Here is a 5,787-nt window from a genome sequence, read left to right as displayed (position 1 = left end):
CCTCCTTGATTCTCTGGCCTGAAGTTTGTCACCCAGTCACCAGGGATAAAGGGAAGTGTGATTCCTCATCCACTTCCCTCCTCATTCCTCCCATCCAGCAGATTCAGGGACTTTGGGGTCACCTACTTGGGAACGTCATGGAAAATTTGTGCTCTGAGATGCCTTGGTTTCACTGTGAAGTTTTTATAATGTCCATAAGGCCAGTAGTACCAGAGCTGCTTATACTGGTTTGTAGCTAATGGACCATGTCTAAGGTGAGGAAGAGGGCAGGGGTGGTAAGAGGGATGATGGGAGGGATGGTGGCCCAATACTCTCTCCTGCCCAGGCCTTGGATGAACAGACCCAACCCTCTGGTGCCATAACTGAATCCTCTACTTTCTGACGTGATCTTGAACTGGATTTGGGAGGAAAAACCTCATGGCAGGGTAGAGATGTGACTGTGGCTTGGAGCATTGGGATGAAGAAATTGGGGACACAATTCTTTCTCCTCTTCTGTACCTTCCCTTTTCAACTTGCAGCATTTCTGAGACATGAGAGCTACGTGTTCTATTTTTGTTTTCCTTTTCTTTTGCTTATTGGTGGTCAGTTTTACTTGCCAATAAGTCATTTCAAAAACCACTTTTTTATAAACAGGTGACTCAAGGATAAAATTGCAAATTCACGTCATAACAGTGACTAGAATCGATTGTGTTCTAAACACGTTATACAAATCATTTAAATCTCACAATAATCCTATGAAGTAGGTCCTAGTATTATCTCCATTTTACAGATAAGGAAACTGAAGTTCAGAGAGGTAAGGCAACTCACCTAAGGTCCCCTAGCTAGTATGTTGCAGAGCTTGATTTAAACTCAAGTTGTCTGGCTCCAGAGTGTATCGTGTATCTTAAGTGCTATACTGCTATACAGACTCTCTTATGCATATTTTTAAGACAAAATGCATATAAGAAAATTTAGGCTTACATTAAGTTAGTTTGAGCTATATCCCCCTGAACCTCAGGGGTAGTGCAAATTATTTTCTGCCATTTGGGTTACTCCATTCAGTGGAAAAGTTTAGGGAGTGGTTGGTCTTTAATGGGCACTTCTGAGAGAAGCAGAGCCATCTTTCCAGAGACAAAAATACTGGTTCCCCTCATCCTGCCGTTTTTGGATCTGGGCTAGGGACACACGAGAGAGAGAGCCTCATCCACATCTTGCAAAGGTGAAAACCAAGTCTTAGAGAGAGGCAGTGACTTGTCTGAGGACACCCACTAGTAGATGCAGAAAGGAAATTTGATGCCAAGCTATTGCTCCAAATTCAGTGCTATTCCCTCTGAAACACCATATTTTCACCTGACTTCATCTCGGTCTTCATTCGTTCATTCATCTGGCAAAGTCCCCTTAGAAGCCCTGTGAAGTTCCGTGTGCTTTAAAGCTTACCCCAGTGTTAGCATAGTGCAGCCACCTCCCGAGGGTGTGAACTTGTCACCTGCTCACTGGGCTGGGTGACCTTGTAAAGCATGTATGCTCTGCAGCTGCCAGGAGGGGACATCACTCATATTTGCCTTCAAGAGAGCCAGCTGCAAGGAGTGTCATTAGCCAACAGCCTCCAGCTGCTGCACCTTCGGATCTGCAGATAGCATGCTTTCCCAGGGCTGCTCCCTGTCAGTGGCTGGGCATGGGGGAGAGACAAGAACCAGTCTATTTCTGCCCTACGTGGGGCTCCTCTAATGGACAATGGGACTCAGAGCTGCATTATAGTCTGAGGCTCTTCCTATCCAATCCTTCCTTCTCTCTCTCTTTCACAGGGGTCAGACCTCTGTCATGGTTAAAAGGCTCTTCCTGCTTACTCTAGCCCCCTCCCTTCATCCTTAGGAGTGGTTCCCTCAGTAAATCTCTTACAACTCTAACTGGCTTTAACATCTGTCCCCTAGAAGACCTGAACGGACAGATCCTTTCTGGGGATGGGGCCTACACTCATCTGCCCCTCATGACAGCTTGTGCCTGATGGTCTTCCAATTCTCCATCATTACTAAGTGGTGGACTTGAAGTGTAGCTTCCTTGTCAACACCAGGGGAAATGGTGGAATCCAATTCCAGCATAGCCTGAGGTGAGGAACGGCTGCTTCCCAAGTCCGGGGCTCCCACTCTACCTATGTCCTGCCTGGCCCCATTATCACTTCCCAGCCTCCATATCCTTCACCCAAGAGTCGGAAAGGGCCTCAGGGCCTTGGCCTGAGGTAGGAGCCTGGAGTTCTAATCCAGCCTCTACTGCCAACTGCCTTTCTCTGGGCTTCAGTTTTCCCCATCTATACAGCGGGGCTTTGGCTTGGCTAGTCTGGGTGGGGGAAGGGGGACCATGGCTGTTTTTTGGGTTTAAGAAATGCTTTTGCAGCTGGTGAGGACTAAGCTACCTCCTCTGCCCGTTAAGACCACACCAGGGTAGATGGGTGAGAAGCTCTACCTGGTAGCATCAGGGTGGGGGCCAGGCCTAAGGCCATGGCCTGAGTATGCTTGGACACCCACATGTCGTGGGGTGCTGTGCCTGGGCCCCTGAGAGTGGCTGTCAGCCTCAGGAAGGACAGCTCTGTGAGGAATCTGCGGAAGTAAGTAGCAGCGTGTTGAGGTCAGGCTGCCGTAGAGGGAACCGTGGAAGCACAAAGAGGCAGTACTAGTACCTGAGGGAACTGGACAGGTTCCTAGAGAGGGACTTTTGTGCTGGGCTTTGAAGGCTGAGTAAGAGTTTTCCAGATAGAAAAAAGGAAAAGCTTTCAAGGTGAACAGAATACAGACTCAGAAGGAAGGACCCATGTTATATGTTCTAAAACGTATGAGAAATGATAGGACTGGGGTGGAGGTCCGGGGAGCGGTGAGAGAGTGAGCTGTGCCCAGACCATGAAGGATCTCCAATAAGGTCAAGGTTCTATATTCTTCACTATTATACATGGGAGGTAGATGCTAGTCTTATCTCCATTTTACAGATGAATAAACTGAGCCCCCAAGAGATGGAGAGCCCCTAACAAGAATGCAGTGGGCAGGGTCAGGACCCAGTCAGGCTTGGGAGCCAGAGGCCAAGTCATCCTCTTCTTACTGGGTGGGCAATGCCAAAGACCAGGCTCTCCCCATCCCCACCCCACCCTATGGCCATCTGACTTTCAGGGAGCATGATGTCTTCAGTCCTTCCACTCCCTCCACCCCCAGTGTCCTAGTCCTGCTGACATCATGTACACATAGACGAGAAATCTGCAGATTCCAGAGAGGCCAGAGTGTGGGAACCAGGACAGTTGCTGCTGGCGCTGCCCCAGGGCTGAGAAGCCTCTGGAGCCTCTGGGCGCTGCCAAGGGGGCTCTGGAATGTGTCCGAGGCCTCTGGCTCCCTCCACTGCGGGCCATCCCCACCCCCACCCCCTACCCCCAGGGCCTGGGAAAGCTACGGAGGCTCTGATCACCCAGCCTCCCATTAGGGCCCTGGGCAGCCTCTGTGGGGCTTTGTACTGCCTGCACACAGGAGTGAGAGTGTATGTGCATCAAGACAGCTGGGCCAGCCCAGTCAGTCTGAGCTCAGGGGCCCCAAGCTGGGGCCACTAGACTCCCCCATAAGTGGAGCATGACCCTCATGAACTCTGCAGCCCAGGGATGGAGACAGGCACCAAACCAATACTGTTCACCGCCTTCCCTGGAGAAGGAGTGTGTGTGTGTGTGTGTGTGTGTTGTAGACCGACAGACACAGACAGATGGTTCCACCCCCACCCCTGCTGGGCCCAGGGGTGGCTGTGCACCGCCTGTTCAGCACATGTGGCTCTCAACAGCTGCACATTCCGTCAGTGACCAGCTGTGGCGGCAGCTGGGGAGGTTGGGAGTGAGTGCTGATGGGTCCCAGGGGAGCAGGGGAGGAGGGCAAAGGGAGGACAGGAAGGGCCTGGGAGAGCAGGGGTCAAGGAGGGGCTGAGGCAAGGAGGCTCAGATTGTTCTCAGGATTAAACACCAAACAGGAAAGTGGTGATGGGGATGCCTGACATCTGGGCTGGAGGCCATGTAGATGGGGCCTTGGCACAGACAGCTGGGGGTGGGGGTGTTTCTAGGGCAGGCCCAGCACACCCTGGCTGGGTCTTGGCACATAAGTGGGCCAACGTAAGTGTAACAGAAAGACTAGGCAGTTGGATATATGGGTCCAAAACTCAGAGGAAAGGTCTGCATTGGAGATATAAATCTGGGAATCATTGGCTTATAGGCGGTAAAGCCATGGGAGAAGATGAATCTCCTAAGGAGAAACTGCATGGAGATAGAGGCTTAGCCAATGCTAACATTACCAAGCTCTCATTCTAAACACCAGGCACTGTTCTATGCATCTTACCTCATTTAACCCTCACAAGAAGCCTACGGACTGAGCAGTTTTGTTATCACTCCATTTTATAGATGAGAAAACCAAGGTACTGAAAGGCCTCTATTATTCTGGCTCACCTCCTGCCTCGCTGTTAGGCTCTAGGGATATTTCTGTCTGTCTCTGGGTCTCAGTGTCCCCAGACACAAAGGGAGGGGCAAGGACCTGCAGAGGGAAGACTGAGTGGCACCCAGGTGTTCTAGCCCTCCCCACAGCACCACCTTTCCCCAGGCCCTGGGCCAGTACAGTGCCTGCTGTGACTCTGCTGTTTTCACAGGGGCCAGGTACCACTTCCCCCACAGGGAAGGTAGAGGCCTTCATGATCTCCTCAGCTCCCCTTCCTATCACTAGTCACTCAGCCAGGATTTATTGAACACCTACTATGTGCCAGACACTGCTAGGCACAGGGCAGACAATAGTGAGCAAACCCAACCTGGTTCCTGCCTCTATGTGCCAAAGACAGACATAAGTTATCGCACAATTAATAACTACCAACCAACCACTGCCCCAAACATCTCTGCGCTGACCATCATCTCTCCTGGGACCCCCAGATACCTCCACCACCCAGCAGTTAGGGGCTCGGTGCCTGGCCCAGCAGAGGTCCCTGTTTCAGCATATAGCCCACATGAAACCTAACCATTTGGAGCCCCTGCCATGTCAGTTTAGTAATCTGAACACCAGCCCTGAGAGAAGATGGGGGCTGCCCTAGTGTGGGAGTTAAGGATTGAGAAAGTTCACTGGAGCTGGAACCTGCCCTTGAAAATGTCTTCCGGCTTGCTCAGCTCCAGAGCAGAGGAATAGGAGAAGTAGGGAGGGTAGAAGTCCCCTCTTTGCCTCCCTCCCTTTGGACTGAGGCTACTCCTGGGCTCCCCAGGGCTCACCTCTGCCTACTCCTAACCCCCTCTCCATCAGCAAGCAAATCCCCGAGACCCTGCTGACCTCTGGAGTCGCCTGTGTGCCCTCTCTCATCGACCCGCCCCTTCTTCAAATCTGCTTCTCCCTCCTCCCCCAGACACTTTCCAATCCATGAATCTGGCCCCTGTTTCTGCCTCTTCAACGTATGCCAAGGCCCCTGTGACCTTCCTCTTAGAGCCTCTGGGCTGGTGACAAAGCCCTTGTTCTTGGCCCCCTGTGGCCTTGGCCCCTGGTGCTCCATCCTTGCCCGAGTTTCCTTCTCCTTCCCAGCGTTTCTCTGGCTATTTCCCCCCAGGCTTCTATGCTGGGTTCTCCTCCTTCTAGCTCTGCACTAGCTCCTTGAGGTGTCTCATGTACCCCATGGCTTCAGCTACCAGTCCCCAAACCTCTACGCCTGCTTCTTCATTGGCATTTTATTCTAAAGGTGACGGGAAGCCTGCGAATGGTTTTCAGCAGGAAGTGACATGATCTGACTGACATTTTGAACGTGCTGTCCTCCACCGCCCTGGGCCTTCCT

This window comes from Hipposideros armiger, unplaced genomic scaffold (assembly GCF_001890085.2).
Source record: "Hipposideros armiger isolate ML-2016 unplaced genomic scaffold, ASM189008v1 scaffold_10, whole genome shotgun sequence".
Classification (NCBI taxonomy): domain Eukaryota; kingdom Metazoa; phylum Chordata; class Mammalia; order Chiroptera; family Hipposideridae; genus Hipposideros; species Hipposideros armiger.
This window is presented reverse-complemented; position numbering follows the sequence as displayed.